The sequence below is a fragment of the Castor canadensis genome, chromosome 7, assembly GCF_047511655.1.
Source record: "Castor canadensis chromosome 7, mCasCan1.hap1v2, whole genome shotgun sequence".
Lineage (NCBI taxonomy): Eukaryota > Metazoa > Chordata > Mammalia > Rodentia > Castoridae > Castor > Castor canadensis.
In genome coordinates, this window is record NC_133392.1 from 31,733,266 (window position 1) to 31,749,194 (window position 15,929).

General features: G+C 47.1%; 1 protein-coding gene across 2 annotated transcripts in view; it reads right to left on the minus strand.

Annotated features, from left to right (window-relative positions):
* The window catches only part of Ubtd1 (ubiquitin domain containing 1), a 57,388-nt gene that overhangs the window by 27,498 nt on the left and 13,961 nt on the right, over positions 1-15,929 (minus strand). The gene's annotated exons all lie outside the window — the stretch shown is intronic.

Here is a 15,929-nt window from a genome sequence, read left to right on the forward strand (position 1 = left end):
CAAAAGGCGCATGTTCCCCCTTCTACCTTGTTCAGTCTCAGCCTTCCACAGAACCCCAGGTCTCCAGGCCTCTGCTGTTGGTTCACTCTCCTGAAGACTCCTCTTCCACCAGTTGACAGTGAATGCTTCCATGTCCGGCTGAAACATCACCTTGTCTACAAAGCCCTCTAGACTCCCCAGGCCAGACCTGCTGCCAGCATTTCACTTCCCCTTTGCAGTCCACATGACTGCATACACATCAAGGCCATGGGTGGTCCTTTAGCTCTGTGCCCATAATGCCCAGCAAACAAAAGAGTCTATTTTGGCACTGACAGACTCTCTGACTTCCACACATGCCCTCTCCAGACTATGCTGAGAGTTATAAAACAGCAGAAATTGCCTTAGGCAGCTTCTGGTTCACAGAATCTGTGTCACAGAATCTGGCACTCAGATGTTTGCCGGGAGTTGCATGGGTGCAAGTCGTCAAAGAAACCGTGGGCCTTTACCAACAGGAAAACGTTCTTCTCTCAGGGCATGCAAGTGAAAATCCTCCTCATCTTTTCTAGTGAGATGGCTAGGTGTCTGCCCAAATCCTTCCCTTCTTCTAGGCATATTGAGGCCCAAAAGGGAGGCTACATTTCAGCCTCCCTTGCAGTGAGGCCATGTGATTCCACTACTCCAGTGCGGGTGTGAGATGAAGGAATGAGCGCCATCGCAGGCCTGGGCCTATGGGCAGTGGGCATGCCTCCTCTACCCTCTCTCTTACCTTTCACTGGCTGAATCCCAAGCCTGGGTAACCCATCTTCCACCATGCGGACCACAATACCCATCACAGAGTAACAACTCTGAGAGAACTGGAGCCTGAGGTGACTACAGCAGCTAGCTGTCCCTCTCCTGGTGTGTTCATGTCGGGGATATCAGAACCATTACATGAGTGTCATCACTCTATGACAATGAAACTTTGGGCCCCTATCACAGCAGCGGAACTTTACACTCATCAGCATACTTGTCTTCATAGGATGGGCTGAGCACAAAAGGGACCAAAGTAGCCATCATCCTCAGTGCCTAGCAGAAAGAACGGTGAATCCCAATTCATAGCCAGCCCACTGATATTTAGAAGGATCAGAAGAGGAGGCAAGATGAAGGAGGAAGACAAGTCAGGAGGAGCTCACAATGAGGCCAGGCAGGAGTGGAAAAGGCAGCAACACAGCCTATGAGAGGTTTAAAAACCTGACTCTTGGAGGCAATAAGGGTGCTGAAATGGGCTGAAAATGTCCCCAAAGACCCATATGTTAAAGGCTTGGTCCCTAGCCTATTGGTGCTGTTGGGAGGTGGTGGAACCTTTAAGAGGTGGGACCTAACCGGGTGCCAATGGCTCATGCCTGTAATCCTAGCTACTCTGGAGGCAGAGATCAGGGGGATCATTGTTTGAGACTAGCCCGGGCAAAAGGTTCACAAGAGCCTATCTCAAAAACACCAAACACAGAAAAGGGGCTGGTGGAATGGCTCAAGTGATAGAGTGTCTGTCTAGCTAAGCATGAGACCATGAGTTCAAGTCTCAGCACTGGAAAAAAAAAAAAAAAACAGGTGAGAGCTAGCTGGAAGTTAAATCACTAAAAGTATGCCCTTGAAAGGGAGCTTTGAACCCTGGCCCATTATTATCTCTTTTTCTTTGCTTCCCAGATGCCAAGAAGTAAACAGGTGTCCTCTGCCATGAGGCATGTGCCACCGCAACCCAAAGCAACAGAGCCAAGAGAGCATGGACTGAAACCTCTGAAACCGTAAGCTAAAATATAAACATTCCTCCTTTTAAGTTGAGTATCTCAGGTAACTCACAGTAAGAGAAAGCTGACTAACACAAAGGGCTAAGTAATACAAAGCAAATGCATCCAAAAGGTTATTACAAAGCTCTGTTTTGTAAGCCTCCTTGCACTCATTCTTCTGGCTGTCCTGGAGAAGAAGGGAGCAAGGGAAATGGGGCAGAAACTGGCCAGGAAAGGGCAGGGACATAGTCTCCTCCCACTGAGGACCCAGGATGCAGGGGGTGCTCCAGGAGACAATTCTGGACCTGATATACTCAGCACCATTTTGCCTTCACTCCATTTCTGGGTACTGTCAGCTCTGAGCCCTGGTGTCCATTGTCATACCCACCAAAGGCACAAAGACTAAAGACAGCCACTGCACTCCCAGCCCCAAGTGCTCACCAAGCCCTGCCTGACAGCTCTAGTCCATCTTCCAAAAGCACCACCGAGGAAAATGGTGAAGACAGGGGCCCTGCAGAAAGGCACCACAGATTGGGGGAAGCCAAGCAAAACAGGATTCACATTCTGAGTCTACCTATTAACTGGTCCTGTGACTCTAAGCAAGCTTTGGTCCTTGATCCATGAAATGGAGATAAAGATGCTACCTCCCATGATGTTAGGAAAAAACATGGAATGTGGCTGGTGCATACAAGATATTCCATAAATGTTAATTTCCTTTTATTGCTCCAAAATGTCCTCCTCATTGTCCTGCCATGATCCATGAAATTCCCACCATTGGACTTGTCCTTCAGGATTAAGGCACTGTCTGTAAAATATCCCTGTGGTGTAAGATGTCAGCTACAAAAGACAAGTGTCTGGGAGGCTGGCAGGCTGGTGTCCAGAGTTTCTGGCTGAGGTTCTGATGCTAAAGCTCCCAGATGCAAACAGGATGCTCTAAAGTGTAGGCAGCCACATAGCCCGGAAGGAGAAGATGTGATACAGAAATATCATGTGTCAAGGATGCTAACTCAAGATCTGGGCATCTTCAGGAGGGCAAGGGAGAGGATGCTAAAGGAATGGGAAGGCAGACTAGCTCAACGATGGCTCAGAAGAAGACTAAAGGAGACCTAAGGAAGCTGGAGATATAACTCAGACAAGAGAGAGACACACCAGAGACAGACAGAGAGACAAACACAGACAGACACCTAGGAGGGAGTCACCAGGGTGGCCAGCCCCCACAGCTGTGGCCTCTGAGACAATCAATCATCACATCCTAGAACCTTCCAGATCCCCATTCCAAGCTGTGATATCCCATTCCAAGTACCACCTGGCTTCTACATGTGATCCCTACCCTCACCCTTCAGCCAGGTACATTCTAAAGAAGAAAGAAGCTAAAAGCTTTCGCACTGCTATTTAGAAACAGCTCTCAGAAGCTTGCCCATAAACATCCTAAAGGTCAGAAAGGAGGCAGAATGTGTCTGGAAAGGGAAAAGACAAGATCAAGCATTCCTGTGTTGTTTCTGGCCTGGTCACAAATTTGTGATGACCTGGGCAAGTAACACAGCCTTTCTTTAACCACTACTTCACTGTAAGACAGTCATTAATGCTCATACCACCTGGAATCCCAGGAGCAATAATAGGAAACTTCACCAAGGATGAAGGGTAGAACCCACAAGGAAGGCACATCAGGCTCATGCAAGTTCACTCAATGACAGGAATTGCTCTCCCAAGGCCACAGCCTGGGGCAATGAGGCAGTACCAGAAGTACTCTGCAGAGGGCCAGGACAATGCAAGGAAGGACTTCCTATTCAGTAGGGCACTCAAGAGCTAGGCTCATTCAAGGAAAGTCTGGCTGGTTGCCTGGCCAGGGTGCTAAGTAGAACACTCCACACTGGGTGGGCAGCTGAGCAGCATGACCTTTCAGGCTTTTCCAACTCTGATGTCCTCCCACAACACTCTGGCACTGAAGAGGAAAGCTCATCTATGTCTTTCAGGGTCAGTTCCAATCATGGCCAGACCTGCTCCTGCAGCCCCCCTACCCATATCAACTACTTGATGTTGGGCAGGGGCTCTGGAACCACACCACACCCTTCTGTATCCCAAAGCCAACTATATGGCCACAGAAAGTCAGCAGGGTCAAACAAAAGTCAAAGGACAATCAATCCAACAATGCAAATATCTGAAAACCTACAAAGCCCAAGGCCAGTAGTTGACAATACCTGAATAGGCATGCTCTACTCTTGAGGCCCATCCCTGTGCCAGTCTCCATGCCAGGGTCCAGAGACCTGGCCAGGTGGTTATGTGACACATTTCCAAGGGGAACAGGTACATAATGATGCCCAGCTCCTGTTGGAGGAAATCTGGACCAAGCCCTGCAAAGAGAACCTGAGATCCAGGATGGGCTGCTCTTAGAACTCTGGAGACTTGCTCATGCCTGCCTGAGGATGGTCCTCTCAGCTTGATTCAGAAAAGGCTTCTGCCAGGTTTTGGCAGCAGAGCTTAACTTTTGCAGGTCCAGGGCCCAGTGGAGCTAGAGAGGTCCTGGGAAGCCCATTGGTGTGCAACCCAGCTGATGCAAGCAATCCTTCTGAGCAGACCTTGCCCTCCCCAGTGGGTGGGCCTCCCAGAGGCCGCTCTGCCTTCTCTCCTTTAGGCAGAGAGATCTTCTTTATGAGGAACAGAAAACTAACTTCCTGGATCTTCCACCCATGAGTGTCAGCCCTAGCTACTGAAATCATGTGACAAATCTCTAGGCATCAAGCACTGTGTGGGGGTTCTTAATAATTGAGGACTATAGAGTCAGACAAACCCACCCTAGCCCCTGGATTTCCCAGGTAGATCCTGGGAGGAGTACTTCACCTTAGCCTTGGTTTCCTCATTACAGAGAGATAATAATATCCTCCTCATGGGCTACTATGAGGATTAAGTGAGATAGTAGCACTGACACAGGGCCACGTACACTATGGGCCAGGTAAGAAGTGGTAAGACCACTCTTGGGGATACTCAAGTAACTCTGGTTACTCCAGAGGCACCTGCACACCCATATTTATTGCAGCACTATTCACAACAGCCAAGTTATGGAAACAGCCAAGATGCCCCACTACTGACGAATGGATCAAGAAAATGTGGTATCTATACACAATGGAATTTTATGCAGCCATGAAGAAGAACGAAATGTTATCATTCGCTGGTAAATGGATGAAATTGGAGAACATCATTCTGAGTGAGGTTAGCCTGGCCCAAAAGACCAAAAATCGTATGTTCTCCCTCATATGTGGACATTAGATCAAGGGCAAACACAACAAGGGGATTGGACTTTGAGCACATGATAAAAGCGAGAGCACACAAGGGAGCTGTGAGAATAGGTAAGACACCTAAAAAATTAGCTAGCATTTGTTGCCCTCAATGCAGAGAAACTAAAGCAGATACCTTAAAAGCAACTGAGGCCAATAGGAGAAGGGGACCAGAACTAGAGAAAAAGTTAGATCAAAAAGAATTAATGTAAAAGGTAACACACACGCACAGGAAATTAATGTGAGTCAACTCCCTGTACAGCTATCCTTATCTCAACCAGCAAAAACCCTTGTTCCTTCCTATTATTGCTTATACTCTCTCTTCAACAAAATTAGAGATAAGGGCAAAATAGTTTCTGCTGGGTATTGAGGGGGTAGGGGGGAGAGGGAGGGGGTGGAGTGGGTGGTAAGGGAGGGGGTGGGGGCAGGGGGGAGAAATGACCCAAGCATTGTATGCACATGTGAATAATAAAAAAATAAAAATTAAAAAAAAAAAGTGGTAAGAATACGATGATGATAGTTCTTTGGGGATTTTAGGACAGCCCTCCTGATCTCCCTGTACCTTTGTGTTTTCTTGCTAAGCAGTCCCAGTTCATTATGACATGGTTTCAAGTTCCCCAAACATCCCTTAGTTACTCTGCCAGTACACACCTGCTGCACAATAGCTACTCTTGGGAATGGGGTCAGAAAACCCAGGTTAGAATTTGTCCATCTTTCCGGTGAGGTGCTGGAGGGGACTTATTCACAGGCACTGAGCACCTGTTTTGAGCCAGGCATCATGCCAAGCCCTGCAGATTCACTTTGAACTGACACCTTAGAGTTCAGGCTCCTCCATTATGTTTATGGCCCATGTGCTTCCTAGCGCCCAGAGCTGAACTCAGATGCCACCTCCTCATACAGGCCCTGGAGGAGGGCCATCCACTTACCCCATCCCACCACAGTCTCACCTTACCAACCCTCATTTGTATTTGAGTCCATTATTCGTATTTATGTTTGTGTCTCAGGTAAGAAGACAAACAAAAACGTGGAAAAGCCCATGATATTCAAGATCAAATGACAAGATTAGCCCAGAACTCAGCACAAAGTAGGCACCTGTCCCGGGAGTAGGAGTGTTGACTGGAAGTTGGCCGGGCCTGGGCCTCCTCCTGGGATTCTGGCCCAATTCCCATAGCATACTCCCCCTCCCTCCCAACGGTCCTTTTCTTTTCATAGGACATTGTGGAAGGGACATCTGCCATGGGAAGGTCAGAGCAGATAGTCACTAACTATAGCCCCATAAAAGCCAGACTCCAGGCACTTGCTGACCAGCCCAGCCAAACACTTGCCTTTTCCAGTGGCAAGGTGTTGCCTTTTCTTGGAAGGCGTTAGGCTCTTTGATGTTCCCAGGCCATCCCTCACGCCGTTTTCTGTCCAGTACCCTCTGGGTTGTGCCCAGTACAGGAGAACTAGTAGTACATGTTCTCTTGCCAGCCAGGGGCTCTGGCAGGGCTGCTCTTCCTAGGAGAAGGCATCTTTTTATAACTCTTTCAAAGGTAGCCCTGACTAGGCCACCTGAGACAAACATGGCTACCTTAGTCTCAGCCTTCAAGGGTCTGCTTCAGTATCACTTTTCAGGGAAAGTCATCCTGATCCTCCATTCTAAAATAATTCACTTCTCTAACCCAATAACTTTTCCAATACCTTATTCTCCTCTCTGTGGCATGTATTACATTTTTATTTTTTTTGTATACATTTTGGTTATTTGAGTTAATCTATTTCCCCATTATTTTGTGGGTCCCTTGAGGGCAGAGCCATATCTGTTTTGTTCAACTGCAGGAACAAGCATGGGGCGTGGCAGGTACAAACCCATTGCATGTCTGAGCTTTGTAGAAGTACAGACAGTCCCTGCAAAGGTACAGACAGACTCAGGACGGTTCAACATAACAATTTTTTTACTTTATGATGGTGCAGAGGCATACCCATAGAACCATTTCATTTTTCACTGTCAGTACAGTAGTCAACAAATTACATGGGCTATTCAACACTTCATTATAAAAATAGGCTTCATGTTAGATGATTTTACCTAAGTGTGGGCTAATTTAAATGGTTTGAACACATTTAAGATAGAGTAGTCTAAGTTATGATGTTCAACATTTATATATGAATTGAGATGGGGTCTCCCTATGTTTCCCAGGCTGGTTTCAAACTCTTGGGCTCAACTGATCCTCTCACCTCAGACTCTTGAGTAACTGGGGCTGCTATAGATATATGCCACCATGCCTAGATTAGTTAGGTGTATTAAATACATTTTTTTTGTGTGGTACTAAGTGGTTGAACTCAGGGTCTTAAGCCTGCTAGGAAGGCACTCTATCACATGACCCACTCCACCAGTCCTTTTTTAAATTTAAAAAAAAATTTTGCAGTACTAGGATTTGAACTTAGCACCTATACCTTGAGCCACTCCACCAGTTCTTTTTTTTGTGGACAGGTTTTTTGAGATAGGATCTTGTAAACTATTTGCCTGGGCTGGCTTCAAACCACAATCCTCCTGATCTCTGCCTCCTGAGTAGCTAGGATTACAGGCTTGAGTCACTGGCACCTAGCCCACCAGCAGCCCTTTTTGCATTGACTATTTCTGAGATAGAGTTTTGCTTTATGCCTGAGTCAGCCTGGATCACTATCCTATTGTGCTTCCTGGTGTAGCTGGGATAGTGTGCATCACCACACCCAGCCATTAGTTGAGATAGGACCTCTCAAACTCTTTGCTTAGACTGATCTCGAACCATGATCCTCCCAATCTCCACCTCCTGAGTGGCTAGGATTACAGGCTCAAGTCATTGCTCCCAGCTTAAATACATTTTTTTTACTTGTGGTATTTTCAATTTACAATGGGTTTATCAGTACAAAACCCCAACAATGAATTGAGGAACAGCTGCATATGCTTCAGGCTAACTTGAATTCTCTAGGACCAGATAATGTCTTCATCTTGGTACACAGCAGGACGTGAGTATCAAAGCCATAGGGTCAGCTACCCTGAGCTGCAGAAGCGTTTGCTCTAAGACAAGGCAGGCAGGATGGGTAAAAACAGCGCCTACCCTGGGCATTATTCTACTTAATCTTCACTGCTATGCTTTGAGGTGGTTACAACCACCCTCTACACTTAACACTAAAGGAACTAAGGCATTAAGAGTTAAGGAATACAACCACAAAGTAGTAGAGCTGGTGTTTAAACTCTGACTCAATCTGAGCTGAATCTGTGCTCTTAGCCACCAAGATAAAAGATTTCACTTTACAGGACTCTGGTCCCAGTTAGCAAACCAGCGTTTTCTGTACCTGTCCAATCCCTGAACCTTTTTCCAAACTCTATATGGTACGTACTATCCCCAGAGAATTCCAGTAAACCCTTGCAGGGCTATAGGAGACAGACAACAGGATACACATAGTCTCTTACAGGGAGATGATGTTTTGAAAGCACATACCTCCCTCTGATAAATATACAGACTTCATATACACACCCCCATCTAAAGTTATGTCATGCCCCACTTGAGAATCACCTTACTATCAGGCAAGATTTTGCCAAACTTCACTTTCAAGAATTCCCATTTATAAAAAATGTATTTTTCCAAACCTAAAATGTGATTATGATATTGAATGTGCTTTTCAAATGTCACATATGCCCCACTCCCTAGAGATTCATTCTCTCCTCCAACTAGTCACCACTCATGGGCAAGAATAGACACAAAAGGCCTACTACCAAGAGCAGAAATGTCCCAGTCAGTACAGAACGTGTGGAACAGGGCACAATGATGGCATTTGAAGCACAATGATGGCATTTGAAGCACATTTAAGCTATGGTTTAAGAGGGAAGATCAGCAGAGAAAAGTCAGGAGATTTGGCAGCTATTTCTCTTTTAGAAGCCCCTTTGTAAGGATAACGTCAAGCCAAGTTCTTCAGGCTTCAGGAAGACATTTTCCTAACTGTAAAATGGGCCACAGGTATTGGGGAATTCACAATGAAGAAAAACTCTGACCCCTACCATCCAAAGATGCTTTGGATTGTTTGGGGCATGAAGAACACACAAAGCACAGCTCTAAGAATGACCTTGTGAGCCAGTAGCTGGTGGCTCACACCTGTAATCCTAGCTACTTGGGAGGCTGAGATCTGGAGAACTGTGGTTCAAGGCCAGTCCAGGCAAACAGTTCTTGAGACCTCCATCTCCAAAATAACCAGCGCAAAATGGACTGGAGGTGTGGTTCAAATAGTAGAGTGCTGGCTCTACAAGGGTAAAGCCTTGAGTTCAAGCCCCAGTCTCATCAAAAAAAAGAAAAAAAAAAAGAAGAGGAAAGACTTTTTGAGACTTCTCCATCTGGGCTAATGACTATTTGCAACAGACAACTGGGAAAAGGAGAACCTGAGGTTTAAGTGGGTTTTGGAGATCCCTGGCCCTCCAGCAACTCTTCCTCTCCAGTGGGAGGCAAGTACATGTTCAAGGCTAAGAGAAAGGCTGTGAGAGTCAGATTGACACAAGTTCTACTCTGGTTCAACTTACTGATGTTGGTCAAATTATGTAACTTCTCTGAGCCTCAGTTCTCTCAACTGTGAGAGGATGAGTATATAGCTTATCTCCTTGGGTTATTACAAAAATAAAATGAGATAATACATGTACGATGTTTAGCACAGCAGTGTCTGAAAAACAATAAATGAACATGGGAAGTATTTATGTATTAACTGTGTCTATTACTATGGCTGTTTCCCAGTAGGAATTTGGGCAGCTGGAAGGGCAGTTGATGGGCACCTGGCAACCCTCTCTTTCTCATTTCCTATTTATTGTCACAAGTGACGAACTCTGTAGTTGAGGACAAGAACAGCTGGGCAGACCAGGAAAATACACAGCTGCTGTGTTTTAGGAAAAGTAATATTCCAAGGGGCCTAGTTTGGGAGTGAGCTGGCAAGAGAATACAAAGTCTGGCCTGGGGTGGGGAGGGGAGGGCAGACACTCCTCAAGAGGCTCTGTGAGGGGGAAATGAACAGAAATAGCCAACGAGGCTGCAGGCTAAGGAAGACACACACCAAACACAATGTGAGGCACAGGAAGCTGGGTCTTCCTGAAGAAAGGAAGCAGTAGGTGAGCCAGAAGAAGAGCAGGATGTGGACAGCAGAGGAGAGCTGGGTCCCGTCCTCAGGGAAGGACAGGTGGGGAGAAAGAACCTGGCTTCCCAGGCAGCCCAGATGGAGAAAGATCAAGACAGGACAGGAAGGAAGGACACAGGCTCTCCCAACTGAACTGGGTCCCCCTCCTCAAGGCTTTCTGTCTCCCTGAATTCAATATTCTCTGCACAACCTACTGTTTCCATCTGGGTTCTCTTCCCTAGTCTGGTAACAAAACTGGATGCAGGTTTCATCATTTGCCCTTTTCCTGGTATCTTTGAAACACAGCACTATGGTGTTCTCTGCTGGGAACAGGTCAAAGAGCCCAACATGGGTGGGCAGGAGAGGATCCCATGATGGTCTCAGAATGTCCCCTGCAGTTCTACACTTGAATCTCAATTTGCCCAGACACAAGTCCTTCCCCAACTGCTTTTCTTCTTTCTCAGAAGGTAAGCTCACCCATCTCCTTCCTGTCTCACTCCTGTTCAAGGTCTCTACACACCCAGAGCAGCCATAAGGGGAATCTAAGAAGTCACTTGGGTAAAGTGATTCCAGACCGAGGAGGTCACTTGAATGCCCCCAGGCTCTAGTTCCAGACAAGGTACAGTGCTCCACATCAAGCCCAGGTGATGCACAGCAGTGATGCCATCTTCCTGGGAGTATGGGGTAGCTCTGGTGGAGCCTGCATTAAGTCACGTCCCAGTCCCAAGGGATATCCCTGATCCCAGAGAGGGTCACTGTGCAGTGCCATTACACCAAAAGCCATGGTACAATGCTGCAAGCATTTGAATAACTTTCCATGCAAAAGTACTGTCACATACATACCCCCATCTCTGTGAGGAGACTGAGCAGATATTGTTCCCATTTTGAAGAGGAAGCTGAAGCCATTTGGCTGAGGTCACAGTTCCTAGGAAGCAGAGTTGGGGGGCACAAGACCATTCTCTAGCAGTCTCCTCCTTTACCCTGGGACTTCCCTTTTTGCTTTGAAGACACTTACTTTTCTCCAACCTAAACCAGCAACCACAAGCTCTCTACCAGCCTTCCTGCTCTCCCTCCCAAGTCCCTGGTGGTGCCAGCACCTCCACAATGCTCCTACCCTGCCTCCACATCTTACATCTACCCTCTGCCTCAGCAAACCTGTCACCAGATCTTGTGGCCTCTTTCTCTTTTTTTTTTTTTCCATTTTTCTTTTTCTTTTATTATTCATATGTGCATACAAGGCTTGGTTCATTTCTCCCCCCTGCCCCCACCCACTCCGCCCCCTCCCTCTCCCCCCCTCAATACCCAGCGGAAACTTATTTTGCCCTTATTTCTAATTTTGTTGTAGAGAGAGTATAAGCAATAATAGGAAGGAACAAGGGTTTTTGCTGGTTGAGTTAAGGATAGCTATACAGGGCATTGACTCACATTGATTTCCTGTGCGTGGGTGTTACCTTCTAGGTTAATTCTTTTTGATCTAACCTTTTCTCTAGTACCTGTTCCCCTTTTCCTATTGGTTGTGGCCTCTTTCTCAAAAGGACTTCCATACCCCTTACACGTCCACTGCCGAGTCTTCCCCTCTCTGCCTAAAGCACCCCAGCCTCCTCATTGGCCTCTGTCTACTGTCTTACCCTATCCTTTCCCTGGCTGTTCTTTTCACTCTCTGGCTTCAGAAATGCCCTCTCAGGTCATCTGTATGCCCCTGGCAACAGGTTTCCAGCAGCTCCTCCTCACCTCTACAGCCCTGCCCTTCAGCACTATAGTCAGGCCTCACCTCCCATTGCCCCCTCTAGGAAGCACTCACCTGCTCTGGCCCCTCTCTGCACCCTTCCTTGGCTCAAGTTGTCCCCTGGCCCCACTTCGTAGCCCCCTCCTCTATTATTCTAGGCTCTACCCTCCAGCATGCACAGCATCCCTTGACTGGAGATGTGTTTCTTAACATCCGCCCTGCCCAAGGTTCTGACGGGGGAGCCTCATTCAAAGTGATTCAGCCCTCTGCTAGCTGCTTGTACTGAGTCAGTCCTTTGACTCCACAGGTTGCCAGAATGCTGGCACTAGTTTCCTCATGGAGCAAGCTGATGAGTACGAGGAGAAGGCTGGGGCTATTGAGAAAGAAGCCAAGAGCAGAAGCTCAGACAAAAGCAGAGAGGCCACAGGCCCCAAAGATAGAGACACCTCCATTCCTGACTGCCTTCCAGCCCTGGCTCCCCTAAGGCTGCTGCCTCACCTTACTCTTTCCTGGATTCCTGCTCCTGTGTGGAACACCATGAACATAAGACCAGGCCATCCAACAGCCCTAACTGGAAGAGCTGTGTGTAGACAGCAAGCAGGCTCTGCTGAGGGTACTTCTTTTATTGCCTTCTTGTGTGGCTCCAACATGTTCCCCACTCACCCGGTTTTCCTTCTGGGACCAAACTCATTAAGGCCTACAGAAGCACATAGCTTTAGGAATTCTGGGCAGCTCCAAGTTCCCCTTTTCTGGAGCTACCCCTGATCTGTACAGTCTGCAGTGGCCCCTGCCAAACCTGCTTTGTCTTGTGTGACCCCATCCTCTGGCTAGAGTTGAGCAGACCAAGGGAGGGGTCTGACCCCAAAAAGGACCAAGGTGACCCTTTCCCCTGGGAATATGGGTTCAGCCTGTCTGAGTCTGAGTGCGGCTGGAACTATGTGAGAACACATGGGACTTGTGGGTGCTGGATGGAAGCCAGGCTATAGAGAAGAAAGGGAAACCAAAGAGAAGGAGAGCTGAGTGATTGTGTGTGTGTGTGTGTGTGTGTGTGTGTGTGTGTGTATCTGACAAGGTTTTTCCAAGGTAGCAATCCTGCCCATGGGTCCTTTTTTGCTAAAGTTTGATTCAGTTGGTTTCTGTTACTCACGATCAGGGGATCCTAACACAGCTGGGTCTCCCTTTCAAGGTTCTCCAAGAATACAAAGCAGGTGCTCCACAAATGCTTGCTAAATGAAGGAAAACTGGTCCCAGATTCTGATTTTCCTTTTTCTGCCAAAGGCACCATTGTGCTCTACAAATACTCTCTACATAAAGTGCAGAACTCAGCCCCAGGCAACTCAAATTAAATGCACTTTCCTTGCCTGAAATGTATTATATCCTCATATTCATCTCTTCTTTGGGGGTAAACCAGTACTAAAAGGAAAGGCAGGCAGGAGGAGGCCAGAAATAACAGCTCTTCAAAGTACAGGCCAGCAAGCCAAACTCTATCTGCAAACTGCTATCACCTGACTGCCCCACTACAAAAACTGCCCTGAGATTTCTATACTATGCCATACCCCTCATCTGCCCAAGATGACCATCCTAGTCTCCCAAGAGGTCACAAAGCTAGGAGCCTTGGGGATGTGTCATTTCTACCAGAGACCTTGCACATGGCCAGTCCCAAGAATCTGAAGGCTGGAATTCAAACTGTGTGTTCTACAGGACCCCAGGACTTAAGTGGAACTTTAGCTTCCACCAATACAGTGCCCATTTGGCTGTATCTATCCAACTGCCTGTGACTTGCATCTGCAAGGGTTCCAGTACTCTAAAAAAATAGTATAAAACTCCTGCTCCAGGCCAACTCCTTCATCATTCAGATGAGGGACCAGAGATCCATGTGTTTATGCACAGGACCTAACAGACTTGCTCAGGGCTACTCAGTGTTCATACTGCACCCTCTGCCTCCACTGGGCAGGCGCTCCTTCCGAGGTAACCCTCCTGGCTTCAGCGGAAGGGCAATGCTAAATAGCCTGAGCCGTGTGGAGCTATCCTAATGCTAGTCTTCTGCTATATATAGTTTCTCCCCTGAAATGACCTCACGCATCAGAAAGGTTTGTGGTATGGCAAAACTGGCTTCTGAGTCCCCAACTCCAGAAGAGAATTGCTGAAGAAAGTAGGTGGACAGCAAGCTTTTGAAACAACTCTGGAGAAATTCTTGGCCCTGACCGCCTGAGCAGTAGCAGAGAAGGGTTAACCTGACACTCTCCTGCAGTGAGTGATGAAATGAGTCCCAAACCCTGGGTGATGAAGTCACTGATGCATGAGAGGCTCCAATCCTGTCTGCTCACAGATGTCAGGTGCCTTTTCCCAAACTACTTCCTTCAACTCCACTCCTCATACAAGAACCAACAGGGGCTCCCATTTACCCAAATACTTCCATTACTATGCAAGACCTATTATAATCTTGGTGATCCCAGTGCCTAAAAGAAAAAAAACAACAGTTGGGTGTGGTAAGTAACACCTGTAATCCCAATACTGGAGAGGCAAGAGGATCACAAGTTCAAGGCTAGCCTGGATTACATAGCAAGACCCTGTCTCAAAAAAAAAAAAAAGAAAGAAAAGCTAGAAGGATAAACATCCACTGAGTATGAAGACTCCCTCTGGGTGGCAGGAGTGTTAAGATTTTCTTTGAGCTTTTTGGTATTGTCCACATTTTTTATATGAGCACACATTACTTTCACAATAAAACAAAATCTTATTTTTTTGCTGCTTCTTTCCAACCTGCAGCTCTTATCAAGCTACTGACCCTTCTACAAACTATGCCCACTTACACCTAATCCCCCAGGGAACACCTTGAGTCCTGCCACACTACAGGGACCTATCCCATTTCAACTTTTTCTGAAGTACCTACCTGCCTTTGGCTCAACTTTGTCTATACTGCATGATTTCATAGTTGTCTAGGTATTGCCCTGTTTGAAATGGTATCACATCTTTATTTGGTTTTGCTTCCTCTCCTAGACACATCTGGAGCCATCACAGATGATGGGACATACACACATGACATACGCCTATACATCTGCAGGATAAGGCAGGATGGAATCTCATAAAGGGCACAGGAGGTGGGGTGAGGTTTTCTACCAAGTATCAATCAGCATGCCCACCTCAGACTGCATCTGCACTCACCAGTGGCCTGACCTCTTTGGACCTGTTCTCAGGTTCTTCCCGCTGAACCCTGAGGTTAAGGACATATTCAGAATAAGCCTAACAACCTCAGGTTTTGAAAAAGAATTACTTCACCTCTAGAACTGAGGCCATAAATGGTCCCCATTCCCATACTCAAACTAGCACAGGATGTGGGCAGACACATGAAGAACAGGGCCTTGAGGCTAACGTCTCTTCTGGACACTTCCCCTGGACCATGGCCCAGCACAGATGAATTTACAAGGAATGATGCTTTCAACAGCAGCAGACTGAGTGTCTCTGCCCAGGGCTGCAGGAAGAGCGCTGATGGTCAAAGGCAAGACAAACATCTAGGCCCTGCATCTTCCACATGGCACAGCAGGACAAAATTAGGCTCAGCTGCAAGCAGGAGTCAACTGCAGATTGTAAGTATTCCCCACCAAATGCAGCTTTTACTTTGGTCTATTGACCCCAAAGACTACCTCATCCTTTCCCTAGGGAGAAAGCCCAAATCCAGCACTTATAGTATGTGGATATTTAAAAAGACACTGTTGGGCCATGTAAAAAGTTGTAGGGGCCATAAGTTTCTAGCCAAATAAAGTATCTCATCTCAGCAGCCAGACCCAAATCAGCCTATGGCAGGGATATTACATTGAGCCAGACCCAGATGAACTCTGGATTCTGTAAGAGTACAGATGGCAGAAGGGCAGTGAGCTAACAGAGGAGTCAGCCTGGGGCATAAACATGGCTGTACAGAGCAACAAGGGCTCCCTCAGGAAGCAAGAATTGCCTCTGAGACTCCCCTGAACCCTTAGCACTGTGTGGCATGGATCTGCCCACAAGGGGGTAGGGTGCAGGATGGAAATAGGCATGGAAAAACAAATCAAAGAAACTCCAGCATTATTCAGCCCATTACTATGA